The sequence below is a fragment of the Vitis riparia genome, chromosome 19, assembly GCF_004353265.1.
Source record: "Vitis riparia cultivar Riparia Gloire de Montpellier isolate 1030 chromosome 19, EGFV_Vit.rip_1.0, whole genome shotgun sequence".
In the NCBI taxonomy this organism is placed as follows: domain Eukaryota; kingdom Viridiplantae; phylum Streptophyta; class Magnoliopsida; order Vitales; family Vitaceae; genus Vitis; species Vitis riparia.
Genome location: NC_048449.1, coordinates 3435416 through 3451321, shown reverse-complemented (window position 1 = coordinate 3451321; position 15906 = coordinate 3435416).

Here is a 15906-nt window from a genome sequence, read left to right as displayed (position 1 = left end):
AACTGAATCACGTCTAGAGAAGGAACTAGATGATAGCTTTATGAGACTAGAATGTTACTAAATTTTACAACTAAACTATTCCTTGACTGATTTTTTTGACAGAAACTTGGTTACTTTTATGAGAAACAGTGCAGACTTGAGGACTTCACACCTTGAAGCTTGTGTTTCAAATTTTCCATGAGGCTTGCATTGAGATGAGCCTCAAGGAATAAGGCTTGAATGTTGCCTGGAAGCAAAATTAATTGGATATATATATATATATATATATATAACCTATAAAACAATACCTCTCCCCTTGACCCCCTTAATGGGCATGTAACCCGTAGAAGGGTATTGACAGAGGGAAGATAGAATTCCGGAGACACTAGCACATATGAACAGTTAGGAAGTAATATTTGTAACATAAACTGGTTAATATCTCACTTATGAGGGAAAAAATTATTCATGCTTGGAAATTTAGCCTATCAAAGAAAAAGAACCATCAAATTTCTCATTTCTAAGCTGTGATATATTTTTCTGGTTTCAAAAGTAAGATGTCAATAAGTATTGCATGTCTTTTTTAATTCTTTTTGTCTCAGGGGGAGCGTAAGGTTCTCCAATTTGAAGCTGCTGCAATCAAGGATTTTCTGAAAGGTTTTCCATGGTTCTTGACCCTTTTCAGTTGGTATGGTAAGTTGACAAGAGTGTCCAAGGAAGATAGAGCTTTACCAAAGCTGCCAATAGGTTGGATTCAGGAAACTAAGCACTCGTAACATGAAAAAAATACCTTCATATAGAAATTCAGGTGTTGTGCACCCAATCCACCACTTGGGAATTCAAGGGTCAGAATAACAAACTGAAAAAGTAATTAAGCCTTTAGAGATATCACCTTGTTGAACATAGGAGCACATAGACATGGAAGTGTTCATTTGGTGTAGTTATCCCTTTAATGTTTCCAGTTGTTCCTTATTAAATCCTCCAAACTCTTGACAACCCATAGAAGTTTCTTCCTTCTTGTTATCCACTGAAAAACCTGATTTTGATTCTGGCTACACCTCTCTCATTTTCCATCATTTTTTCCAATGGAATAGGGCTTTCCATGAATCTTCCGATAGGTCTCTTGTGCATGTTGAGGTTTGGTACAAAAATCACACCACCTAGTGCTATTTTCATTCAATCATTTGATCTCCTTCCTTCTTGCTTCTCAGTTGTATAATAATTATTGGATTTGGGAATTGCAAGAGCCAAATTCTCGATGTATGGTTTTTCCAACATCACAATCTAACAACTCTCTTCTGCATGTACATAGGCAAATGCTTCTCTCATTGAGGGAAAAGGTTCTTTTCATAGGTAAATTACCTTACAAAAAATTAACAAAAACAATTAAAATATTTAATTAATAAGAAGTAAGTGCTTTTCCTAGAACTCGAACCCTTGATCTAGTTCAGGATTTAAACCAGCCAGGAAGGCAAAGTTCTATCTTTTCTTCTTCAATCAACTTCTGCAGTTGAACAGCAACAGATTTCATTATGAATTGTTGATAGTGGTCCAGTTCTAGTCATAAGCCTTCTAGCATATCATAATACTGTGTCACAGATAACAAGATTCATAGAGTGAATTTAATTCTTTAAGTCATAAACTTGAGCCTTTATCTCCACCTTTGAATATGAATGTCATAACTTCCCAAATCTCCTTAGCTGTTGAAAGGAAGAGAAGTGATTTGCTGATTTTTGGTTGCATAGAATGAAGCAACCAAGGCATGATCATGGAATTTTCAGCTTCCCATGTCTCAAACTTAGGATCATCATCCTTAGGAATGGGAACTTTCTCTAACAAATCGCCCATCTGCTTTTTGCTTTTAATGAATAACTTGTCAGATTGTGACCATCTAAGAAAAGTGTGGTCATTGAGTTTGCAGGTTGTGATTTGGGAATCAGGATTTTCAGTAGGAAAAGTAAGGGTAGTGACTGACTGTGGTTTGGGAAGAAGATAAATTGATCATGAGTTTGGACAAGGTGATAAACAATAGCAAGGGCTACAGAAAAGGAAGTTAAAATATTAATGCCATAGGTTGTAGTAAAAAATTTCTGGGTAACAAAAACTAGAAATCTGAGAGAGATACGAGGCAATTGAGGCCAAGTTTTTCAAAGGGAAAATCTAGATAAATCAGATCAAAGATAAGAAAAGAAAGTCTTCAGAATGAAGGATGAGTAAGAAGGCGATGAAGGCAACCAGATTCTACCATAGAATAGCCCACACCACTCCCCCCAGCCAACAAAAAGGGAAAAAAACACCCTTAGAGCATAACTCTAACCACTAACCAGCTCTAATACCATGCGGAGAAATTTAAATTTTATTCATACAAATCCTTGAAACGTAACGCATCTCATGCACTATGAGTTAATTTGCAACATATTAAAAATAGAAGATCAAGTGCATGACACAAGCACATAACAACATCATTATCATCATACTTCTTTCTTGTTCACAACAGAAAAGAGATCAATGTCATAAAGCAACCGTCCATAGTATGGGCATCAACCGTCATCATCATCATCATGGATGAGTGGATGGGTGGCAGGGCTGATCGTTTCCATTGCCAACGCCGCTGCGACTGCAAGGATTCGAAGAAGAAGGTGGAACAGGCCCTCGTGCCATTACTCCCTCTTTAGAGCTGCCATAAACCCCAGAACCTCCCACAAGAGCCCCCTCCTTCGAGCTGCTAAGAATCCTAGAACCTCTCGCCAGAGCCGGGGTGATCAGAATCAGCGAGAGAGAGAGTAAGATAGCTATCATTTTCTTCAAAGCATTCATGGTGAACCCAGTGCCAGTGCCAAGCTGCTAAGTAAACTGCACCTTTATACACAGGGAAAATTCTAATACCTACCCAAAAAACAATTTTGACCATTGGATGAGATGGTTGAATCCGGACCGTCCAATTATATTTTTCATTTAAAATATAATAAAATTCTAGATTTTGAGTATTAGAAATAATAATGCAACATGGATTTGAACCTAAATCTCAAATAAAATATTTTATATAAATTGAACTTTCAAATTTTATTACTGATATTTTATGAATTAAAATTAATTTGATAAGATAAATTATCAATAATTTTAATTATTTAAATACATTAATATTAATAGAAAAGATTGTTATCACATATTTTTAATAAAATTTTAGAAATTAAATCTCAAATAAAATATTTTATATAAATTAATTTTATTTTTCATTTAAAATGTAATAAAATTCTAGATTTTTGAACATTTTAGTGTTAGAAATAATAATGCAACATGGATTTGAATCTAAATCTCAAATAAAATATTTATATAAATTAATTTTATTTTTTATTTAAAATATAATAAAATTCTAAACTTTTGAACCTTTTAGTGTTAGAAATAATAATGCAACACGGATTTGAACCTAAATCTCAAATAAAATATTTTATATAAATTGAACTTTCGAATTTTATTATCGATATTTTATGAATTAAAATTAATTTGATAAGATAAATTATTAATAATTTTAATTATTTAAATACATTAATGTTAATAGAAAAAATTGTTATCACATATTTTTAATAAAATTTAGAAATTAAATCTCAAATAAAATATTTTATATAAATTAATTTTATTTTCATTTAAAATGTAATAAAATTCTAGACTTTTGAACCTTTTAGTGTTAGAAATGATAATGCAACATGGATTTGAACCTAAATCTCAAATAAATTATTTTATATAAATTAATTTTATTTTCATTTAAAATGTAATAAAATTTTAGACTTTTGAACCTTTTAGTGTTAGAAATAATAATGCAACATGGATTCGAACATAAATCTCAAATAAAGTACCTTGATATGATATAAAATACCATTTATTAGTGTTATATTGTTTATTTGAAATTATGAATGGTGACTTGTGTATAAAATAATAATAAAAATTTGAGGAATAGTAAAAGACATTTTTTTTTTTTTATAATTGTGTGTTTCTAATTAAAATTTCATTTGTTCAAATATTTAATTAAAGTATGAGTATATGTTACTCATTAAAATTAAATTAAATTATTTTGGTCAGGTGCAAAATGGTACGATTGAGGAGAACTAGGAAAGTACTAAGGGGTGGTGGACCTTGGCCGCATTTGGATATAATCTTGAACTACAAGAGGGACCCTAGCCATTTTACAAATGAACATGTGGATCATGTGGCTAATATGTTCAAACGTTTCGAAGAGGAATATATCTTAGAGTCAAACCGTAAAATGCATATTCTACAAATGTCATTAACAGAACCTGATAAAAAAGTTCTTGAAAATATATGGGAATCCATTCAAGAAGGGCCTCATGGTTTCACAAATAGGTCTTTTGATGACCTAGTAGCTATTTTCAAGGAACACTGGGAAACATGCTTCGTGAAGAATGCCATCAGAAGAACAACAGTGCTTTCTATTTCTCCTAACTTGTGAAATGCAAGATTTTCAAATTCTAGTAGGCATAAAAATCTTAGAGGGTTATGGTTATTGAAAACAACTTCTAGAGTTATAGAAGACATTGTGTATAATCCTAACATTGTTCCTTTTAGTTTCAAGGGAGAAGATTAGTTTTCCTTCTATTTATTACATTTTCTTTTATGTTTTGTACATAACATGTAAATAATTTGATATGCCAGACATGACATGTATATTTATCTTGTTGATGTGGCCTCTCTCAAAAAAAAATTCTTTAGCTCGCATAACGTTGTTAAGTTGTATGCAAGATGATCTCATGATTGAGTATGAGGTATATCAAACTTCTCATGAAATGTGGGAAGCGTTAAAAGAAAAGTATGGTGGACTTTCAGCTACGAAGCTTAGAAGACTTGTAATGAAATTTGGAAATTACAAAATGCGACTAAACCATACAATGAAACAAGATTCTAAGGAGATGAAAAGAATGATAAAAGAGCTTAAAACATTTGGACATATGCTCACTAATGACTTTTTTTTAAAGATAAAAAATTTTAAAATAGCATACTCTAAATTTAACTTTTTTTTTTTATTTTCTATTTCTAATCCAATACAACATTATTATATTGAAAAAAATTATAAATTAATTGATATGATTTTAAAAATTGCCTTTTTGCTATGCCATGTAAAAAAGATAAGATAAAAAAAAACTTAAAGTAAATAAATTATTTTTATTTGATAATTTAAATTTATTTTAATTAGTTTAACTCATCGATCTAATGATTAAATAATGATTAATATTTTTAGAAAAAAACTCCATTTTGTTACAAATATTTTCAAACTCATTGTTGTCAAATTCAAAACTTAATTCTTATCGGTATGCTTACTATGTTGCAGGCTACACAGTTGCTTAATATAAGAAGAGTTTATCTTATTTTGAGCAATCTTACTGCATCTTGACTTAGAAAGCCAAATATGTAAGATTTTATATTTGTCACTTAATTATTTGAATATAGTACATAGTTTTAATTAGTTGTAAATTACATTCATAATGTTGTGTTTTAAACAGGAGCAAACAATCATTTGAGGAGAATGATCCCCCTTCAAACCCAAAACTTCCTATAGGTTTATGGCTTTATTATTTGTAAGAATATATATACATATATAGTTAATTCATTTTGGATATTTATTCATATGTTGAAAATATAATCATTTTTATGTGATGTTTTTTGCAGTCAAGAACAAGTACTCGCAAGAAAAGAAGATAACAAGGAATTGATAATAAATCATGATGTAAGAAAAGAATTGAATATTTGCATAATATGTTTTTTAGTCAACTTTTATACTCTATATGATAACTAACTAATTTAATATTACAGTTGCGAAAAGAGATTGGGAAAAAGTGGCAATCCCTTTCAAATGGAGAAAAAAAAAAGTTCTTAGAGAAGTCTAAAAAATGCCCTCATGAATATATAAAACAAAAGGGTCGAAACTCAAAAAATGCATCAAAGGTAAGAAATTCGAAATTTATGTTTTTAAATTATGATAATATTTTCTTTCAATTTAAAATATATATGCTTATGTATATTTATGACTTCCAGTCGTATCTTCACACGCGTTGTTCGCCTGATCAGGTGTATAAACTACTTCAACACTTGCAACCTAATCAAAAGGCCGTCATACAAGAAATAGGGTTTGGAGGTATTTTAGGATTGCAATGTACTAAACTTAATCATAGTTTATGTCATTGGTTGGTAGAGAATTTTGACACTCTTTCATGCACATTAAGTGTGCATAACACTTCCATTAAATTATCCCCAATGGATGTTGAGTTAATTTTGGGCTTGAAGGCTAAGGGAGTGGAGGTAGATATAGAGAGATGCACAAGTAAACGGAATGATTTATACAACATGTATTGTGATGGGAAGGGAAAATTGCCATTGTTGATGTTAGAAAACCAAATACGGTAAGAAAAGGAATGTGGCGATGAATTTAAAATTCGTTTTGTATTATTTGTTTTGGGTGCCTTGTTATGTCCAACGATGAAAGTTAGTGTCAAGCCTTCCTTCCTCCATCTCCTTCAAGACACCGCATCAATAAAGAAGATAAATTGGGCCCAAATAGTATTCTTCTTCCTTGTACGAGGCATAAACGACTTTAAATCCAAGAAACGAAGCAGTGGGATTTCTGGATGTTTATTTTTTCTAATGGTAATACACTTTTAACAAAGTTGATATATTATGATATTTTTAACAATAATAGAGTTTGTGATATATTCAACTCTATAATTATTTTGGAATTTATTTCTTGCAGATTTTCTACCTTGACCACATTTCCACAAAGAAGGGTATGAACTTACGTTTTAATGCATATAACCCTTGTATAAATGAATGGGGAGATGATGAGGTTTCTAGGATGAAACGTAAAATCAAAACACTTGGAGGTTATGATGATCTAAAGGTAAGATACATTTACTAACTGAAAAGCTTATTTGTTTATGTGATATTGCAATTATAATAAAGTTTATGGATAAATTATAGGTCACGATATGGATTATAAAAATTGGGCAAAGTGTGGATATGGAGCAAAATAATGGTGCGGAAAATGAAAATGATGAAAAAATGAAGGTGGTTGAGAAAGATGAGAGAACAAGTGATCATAAAGATAATGATATGAGAAATGTAGAAGATGGTGATAAACAAGATGCAAAAGTTCATGAACAACAAGAAGAAGGGCATAAGGTACTTTTTTATACTATATTTATTTACATTAGTTTATTCATCTCAAACTTTATTTTTCATGATATTGGAAATTTTTATTTGTTACTAGGTTGAAGAAAAAAGTTTGATGGGTATGGAAGAAGCTTTTGAGAAGTTGAAAAAATTTGTGCTACAAACAAATGTTTCTGATATGAATGAAAGTTGTCAAGAATCAACTTTTAGAGAATTTGAAGAAAAATATATGGAATTGAAACGTTTGTTTTTTCCTATGAGCAATGTTGTCGTAGAAGAGAGATTGAGTGAGAATGACTCATGTGGTGACATGGAGTTACATGTTTCTCCCATTGTCAACAATCAATGTCAAGATGAAAAGGTATTTGCATATTATAAAGACCTAGTTTTTTACAAAGTTCTATATATATATATATATATACACACTAATGTTCAAATACATGATAGGTTAATGTTGATGTTCCATATGTTGAAAAACAAGAAGAACAACTAAGTTCATTGGTGGTGCTCCCACGTCAATTGAAGAAAACATGATCAACAATGGAACGCAAGCCTAGTAAATTCAAGTTGTCACCCTACATTCATCAATCCAATAAGATGTCAAAGCCTAAGAGATTCCCAAGCATAGTTGTTGGATCACAAAAGGTATTAGAGGTAATATGTTACTTCATTGATGTAGTATTTTTTAAATACTTAATAATATAGTGAATGATAACTAATGTTTGTTAGAGATGTTTTCAATATAGATAATCCTCATGTCCATTTTGCTGAACGTGGAGGATTCACATTCCTTGAGTACACTTGAGTCTCTAGTTGTTGCTTATGTGTTTGATGTTTCGTTGGACAAAAGGTGTGTAAACCAATTATTTTGACTATACGTTATGTATGTCATGTTTTAAAAGTTATACTTATTAAATATCTTATATTTTGTAGTGAACTTCTTGTTAATTTTCAATATGAGCATGCAAATCGAGCAGACTTCTTGACTTTAGGGCCTAGACAAGAATTACTCGATGTGGTGAGTAATACAAGGATAAACCCAATTCTTATTAATTCTATTACATAATTAACATTGTTAACTTTTTTGTGTTTCATTTTTACATTATAAATGTATTTGCATGCAAACTTAATAGTTTTGAGAACAAATTTAAAGGAATACGGCCTACCAGATGCTACTTACCCACCACATTTGCGGTATGTTCATCCATTATATTTCTTATTAAAGAAAAAAAATAAACCTAATAAATATTGTGATATATATATATGTTGTTTTTTTTTTTTTTTTGCATAGCAAATAATCTTACATGGTGGTAGAAAATTGGCAACTGCTACCAAGATGTTCACACATATTATCAAACACATGGATGAAATGAATGATTGCGATAAGGTACATATATGAAGTTGTATTCATATCATAGTTGTAAATAATTATCGATGCTAAAATGTGTGTTTTGTTTAGATATACATCCCGATGCACGATACATGTTCGGATCATTGGTATTTGTGTGTTATAAATCTTCATCAACATAATATTCATATATTGGATTCATTACCATCAATAGAAAGGGATGACATGCGAACTTCATATGTGAGAACTGTGGTATGTCTTATATTTTAATGAATTTTATTACTTTTTAATGTTAGTTTTTAAATAGCATGTTTTATTTTGCTAAAAGATATAACGATATGAATATTAGGTTGAAAAGTGTGCACATTTTTTTAATCTCAATGGGCATCTAAAGAATTTATCAAGTGTTCCCATTGAAAGACCTACATGGGTAGATGTGCAAGCCAATGGGTAAGCAAACATAATTGTTTCTTCAAATATAATGTGTTCAAGATAATATTTCTATGTACTAACTAGATAAATGTTTACTCATTTTATTTGTTAGGTGGGATTGTGGAGTCTATGTCATTAATCATATGCGAAGATCCGATTTCATGGACTCAAGTTCAACCCCTTCCCATTGGGACTCTATAGCTATAAGACACAAATTGGCAATCGAATTACTTCTTGATGATGAAAATAGTGAGAAAGCTATAATATTAGATAAAGTTCAGAATCATGCAAAAATAAAGAGAAGAAGAGTATAGAATACAATCAAGAGTTGATTTTTTTTTTTACATAATTTTTTGCATTGTAGTACAACTCATTGGTTATGATATGTAGAACTTGCTCCCGAAATTCCAGATGTAAAGTGGTTCATGGTGACTTACATTGAAAATATTTACAGTTATACATAATATTTTGAAAGAAAATCCATATGATTAAATACTAAATGTTTAGGAACTTCTATCAATATATAGATATATGATATGTGGTGTGTATAAGTTATTTTATGACTCTTACTTGGTTTGTGAAGTAATTTGGTGGATGTAACCCGAGCCATGAATCATTTAAGCTTGTTTCTGGACCATTCTTAAATGTGCCAAGTGTTGTCTGTAATATGATTTAATTTTTCAATTACTTTAATAAGTAATATTTTTCACATCATAATAAAAATTACTTAAAAAATGTTAAACTTACATTTTGAGAAAATTCATTTGTCTTGTGTCTTGATCCACCTTCCATGTTGTGATTTAGTAATGAAGGTATGTCCCCCTGTATTAATATAAAGAATTCAATTTTTTTATTTCAACCAATTTAATCAAATAAAAATAACTATAAAGTGAATAATTAATGAATTTAGTGGATGTGTGTTTGAACATACCATATCTTCAATTGAATCTTCAATGTTGATAAATGCATTGTGAGTGTTGACGAACTCTGGGCATTTTCGAACAGTGTGTCCTACTTTCTTACATTTCCCACAATGCCTTGGTTTCTTAAATTTGTCTTTTAAGTTACCCGGATTACCTTTCGTCTTTACAATGATAGGATCTCGAAGATGGTGTTTTGTAGCTTTCAAATCTTCTCATTCACTTTCTTCCGTTGAATTTTTACAAAGTTCTTCCATTTGACAAGTGAGTCTTTGTATTTCACATCTAGCCTCTTTAAAAGCTTTTTCCGATTGAGATGCAAAATAAGACATCCGTGAGCACATAGAGCTGAATGCACCATATCGTATGATGTTAGTCGCATCACCTTGATTTTCATTGTCATGATGAACTTGGAACGTTTCCTTTGCTAACTTAGACCACCTTTTCATAATACAAGTCTCAGGTATTTCTTCAAGGTGTTCTATCTTCATTACAACAATCATGTGGGGACATGGAAAACCAACTGACTCAAACATCATACAAGTACATTTCATAGACCGATCACTATTACCATAACATACTTTCCAAATCTTGTTAGGGCTTCTAAACTTGGTCAATGTATGGACATGATAACCTCCATGATTTTCTGTACTGATAGGGAAAAACAATTCTGCATTCTTCATCTCATCCCTAAATTTTAGAAAAGATTGCCTTGTGAAAACAGTCCCTGCATATTTCTCAAGTGCATAGAGTTTGGTTGTTAGAACAGCTGAAGAATGGTGTGTCTCAAACTCTGTCTTTGCCTCATTATGACGAATACGTGAGAGTGCTCTATCAAAATGCTTGACAAACTCAAACAGCTTCAAACGAGTTTTAAGGAAACGATTCAAGTATGCATTCATGCTCTCACACCTTTGTGTGCTTTTCATACCAGCAAAGAAATGCCCCCTTAAATAAGCCTCTGCCTATCTAGAATGCTTAGCATATATATCTATCATCCACTTATGTCCATGAAGATTAAACATTTCCAACATGTCATTCCATGCACATTCAAATTCTTCAACGGTGTCTTCCATGAACATGCACTTAGAAAAATGATTAGTAAAATCTTTGACATGGACATTAGTGAATGCATTGCGTTGAATATGCCAAGCACATAATCGATGACAAGAGTCTGGAAATATCCTCTTAATGGCTTTACGCATTGCTTTATCCTCATCAGTAATAACAGAAAGAGGTTTCTTGTTATTCATTGCATCTAAAAAAGTCTCCAAGACCCAAGTATAAGTGCTAACACTCTCATCTACCAATAATGCACATCCAAACACTATAGTTTGATGGTGATGGTTAATGCCAACCAGTATGACCAACGGTTTTTTATAAGCATTAGTCCGATAAGTTGTATCAAATGCTAACACATCTCTAAAACAACTGTAATCCAATTTACTTGTAGAATCTGCCCAAAACAGGTTTGCTAGACGGTTGTCTTCATCAACATTGTACTTGTAATAAAATGATGGATCCATTTCAGACTTTCCACACAAATAAGCCAAAGCACCCTCTGCATCACCATCTCTTAGATGAACTCTATGATCAGCATCAACATGGTTATATAGATATTTTTTTGTGAAGCCAACATTGTTATATCCACTTGATTGTTGCACCATGTAATCCATAATTTGGCTAGTTCCCATGCCAACACCTCGCATTGCATTCAATTGAGCTTTATCTGCATTTTTAATGACCCTATGGGATCGAAAGAATTGGATATTTTTTTGTTCCACCAAAGGATGATTATGATCAACCATAAACTCTTTCACAACCCACTTTTTCATTTGTTTGTTAAACCCAATCCGAAATGTTGTCTCACAACCAACTCGAGTTACTGCCTTAGGTTCTCGTTTTCGATTTTCATTTTCTAAACACACTCTATGTCGATATCCTTCTTTCGAACAAACCCACTTACGAGATACTATATTTTGATCTTTATCTCGTTTCACATCATCCTTTCTAACACTGAATCCGGTAACTTTAGCAAATAAATTATAAAATTCTTCTGCCTCCTCTACTGAGCTAAACACCATCTTCCATACATCTTCAAGAGTTAAATCATTAAAAATCTTGTCCGAATCTAGAATGACCTCTTCATCAGACTCAGTTTTAACAATGCTATCATATTGGTAATCAAAGTCTTCATCGTTCAAATCAATGATAAATTCCTTTCCTTTGCTTTTGTCCGTCGTATCTATGAAGAAACTGAAATATAAAAGATAGAGTAGTTAGAAAATTACATTATCTAGTTCGGACCCTCTCTTAGAAAGTTCGTACCCACTCTTAGAAAATTCGTACCATCTTTTAGAAAGTTCGTACACTCTCTTAGAAAGTTCGTACCTTGTCTTAGAAAGTTCGTACCTTTTTTTAGAAAGTTCGTACCCACTCTTAGAAAGCTCGTATCCTCTCTTAGAAAGTTCGTACCATATTTTAGAAAGTTCGTACCCGGTCTTAGAAAGTTCGTACCCTATCTTAGAAAGTTCGTACCCTCTCTTTAAAAGTTCGTACCCTCTCTTAGAAAGTTCGTACCCTCTCTTAGAAGGTTCGTACCCGGTCTTAGAAAGTTCGTACCCTCTCTTAGAAAGTTCGTACCCTCTCTTAGAAAGTTCGTACCCTCTCTTAAAAAGTTCGTACCATCTCTTAGAAAGTTCGTACTCACTCTTAGAAATTTCGTACCTACTCTTAGAAAGTTTGTACCCATTCTTAGAAAGTTCGTGCCCTCTCTTAGAAAGTTCGTACCCACTCTTAGAAAGTTCGTACCATCTCTTAAAAATTTCGTACCTCTCTTAGAAATTTCGTACCCTCTCTTAGAAAGTTTCATATTTCGTTTTTTATGATGGTTTGTGTAGGTGAGACTGAATGAACTAATTCTCATGGAGTCGAAATGTGCGAAGAAAGTTTGTACCCTCTCTTAGAAGTCCGTACCCTCTCTTAAAAAGTTCGTACACTCCCTTAAAAAGTTCGTACCATCCCTTAGAAAGTTCGTACAATATCTTAGAAAGTTCATACCATCTCTTAGAAAGTTCGTACCCTCTCTTAGAAAGTCCGTACCCTCTCTTAGGAAGTTCGTACCCACTCTTAGGAAGTTCGTACGCTATCTTACAAAGTTCGTACCATCTCTTACAAAATATTGATGACAATTTCATAACAAATTACTAAATGCTCTCAATTTGATTAAAAATAACTCAGAAAAAAAAATTAAAAAATCTATATATTATAAATCATTACATATTTAAATGTCATTTAACATGACATTTCTACCTACAATAGTTATATGTAAATGGAAAAAAAATAAATCAAATGTTACCTTTTAACACTTGTAATCAATTGACATCCTTCAAGACATATAAAGCTTCATCTTCAAATTTAATTTATGAACAACCTCTCTTAGAAAGTTCATACCCACTCTTAAGAAGTTCGTACCATCTCTTAGAAAGTTCGTACCCTCTCTTAGAAAGTTCGTACCTACTCTTAGAAAGTTCGTACCCTCTCTTACAAAGTTTGTACCCTCTCTTACAAAATATTGATGACAATTTCATAACAAATTACTAAATGCTCTCAATTTGATTAAAAATAACTCAGAAAAAAATTAAAAAAATCTATATATTATAAATCATTACATATTTAAATGTCATTTAACATGACATTTCTACCTACAATAGTTATATGTAAATGGAAAAAAAATAAATCAAATGTTACCTTTTAACACTTGTAATCACTTGACATCCTTCAAGACATATAAAGCTTCATCTTCAAATTTAATTTATGAACAAAAAAAAAAAATTATATAAAAATATTAATAACAATTTGATAACAAAATTTTATAATAAACTCATAAAAAAATTCTAAAATCGTTATTTAACATCACATTTCTTCCTACAACAATTATATTTGGATAAAAAAATATCAAATATTACCTTTGACACTTGTAATCACTTGAAATCCTTCATCTTCTTCATATAATACAAATTTTAAATTTTCTCTCTAAAAAAGTTTTGAACTTAATCTTGAAATTTGATTCATCAAAATACATCTTACATATTTTGTAATTTGGTAGTTGAAATTATTTAACTTTCATATTAAATTACTATCCTTTTTTTTTATATATGAATAATGAGAGTATAAGAGTAGTAGGTAAGATTTTCTTTTTTTAGATAGAGTTAGGTAATGCATAAATAACAAATTATATTTGATATTTAATAATAAATTATAAAAAAGTTGTAATATTTAGATATCTATGAAATGCATGTGATTATTTCTCACCAACAAGTCATCTTTACCGGTTTGATAAGTTTTTATAAATTTTTTAATGATATGTACTTTACAGATGTCACATTTTTATTGGGGTCAAATGTGGGTAGGTACCCCCAAAATGAAGAGTGGGTACCACCCTATATATAGACGTCGAAAGTACTACCAACCCCGTTGATAAAACTTAGCCACCTAGGTATTGAGGCCTTGCGTTCCTGTGATCCACGTAGCCGCCAAATGGACGCACGCTTTCAACTAAGATTGAGTTCTTATTCAGTTGTACCTGCAAAAGATGTCCGAACAGGGCGTCCGGACACACCCTCCGATGGTTTTGTCAGCCATGGTTATGGAGAGATGAAGAAGTTGGCACAGTTGGCCTTTTACTAGGTATAGCAAGCTTACCTTCTTCCTTGTGAATGTTCATATATATAGTGACGGAAGCTCTGTCTCCCTCTTTAATGGTGGGGAGACTTTTTGGCTCGTCATGATGCCTCTAGGTGGTGGCAGGGTCATCATCACCTTACAGGCGGTTGTCAGAGATCTTTGGAGGTGACTTGCCATCATTCCTGTCCTTTCGTTCTGTTGGCGGCGGGATGTGGGCTGTGGCAGGTTGTCTGAATGACGTAGTAAGACTTGCTTACTTTGGTCAACGATCCGGACAACAACATATCCGAATAAGATATGACGGTCGTCCGGATGTGATATGTCGGTCGTCCGGATGTGGTGTTTGCAAGCGCCGTGTGCTTCTCCTTGAAGGAGTCCTGATAGGAGAAGCGCGCCATGTGTCCTCTTGGGGAAATCCGGATGGAGCTGATCCGGATAGAAGCGCGTGCCACGTGTCATCAGGGGGAGGGGTCCCTACACTAGGTGCCCAAGTAGTATACAGAGATACTTTTAAAAAATAAAAAAGCAATCACGACAAGGTAGATAAAAGCTGCGTTTGAAGCTATCTGCTTTTTGACTTTTTCTGAAACTTTCCAAAGTTGAGGTGGAATTTGGAATCTATGGGTTAAAGGCTTGTGGGCAGGGGTGAGCATGGGATGAAGCTATCGTTTTTTTGTTTTCTCACTGTTCTTTCATTTATCATTGGCAATCTTTATCAAACTTTGTTGAAAGTCTACCGTGATTCATACTCCAATTAAACTTCCCCAAGTTGAGGTGGAATTTGGAATCCATGGGTTAAAGGCTTGTGGGCAGGGATGAGCATGGGATGGGGCAGTGAATCAGAATGTACTATAATTAGATGTGCTTGCCTTGCCTGGCTCAACTTTGGGTCTTATATTTTCAGGCTCAAATAAGGTCTTAAGAGTGCAAAAAAATTGATTTAATGCTAACTAAATATAACATATACAAAAATTCTATTAATTCATGATGTAAAAATAAGTACTAATAAATTGTCAACTGTCTAGAAACTTGGCCAGCCTGGCCCTACATTGAGCTGGAACAGTGAAATTCATCAGCATCAAGTAGAAAGATGACTTGGTAGCCATCCACAAAGAAACTCATGTATTCTAATACCTTCAACAAAAATTTTAGTTTACTACTTCCAGATAGGTTGAACAAGTACATGACAATATAACCCTTTGCACTTTTCAGATTCTATGCACCATGCATGTTAATTTTGACTGTTTGTTGATTGAAAATGTACCCTCGAGTGCTTTTCAAATTCTAGTCGCCATGTTAGCTCTTCAACTCGCTTCTCTAGTTTGTTCTTTGCTTCTTTGAGTGCTCTTTTTTATCATAAATTTCCAA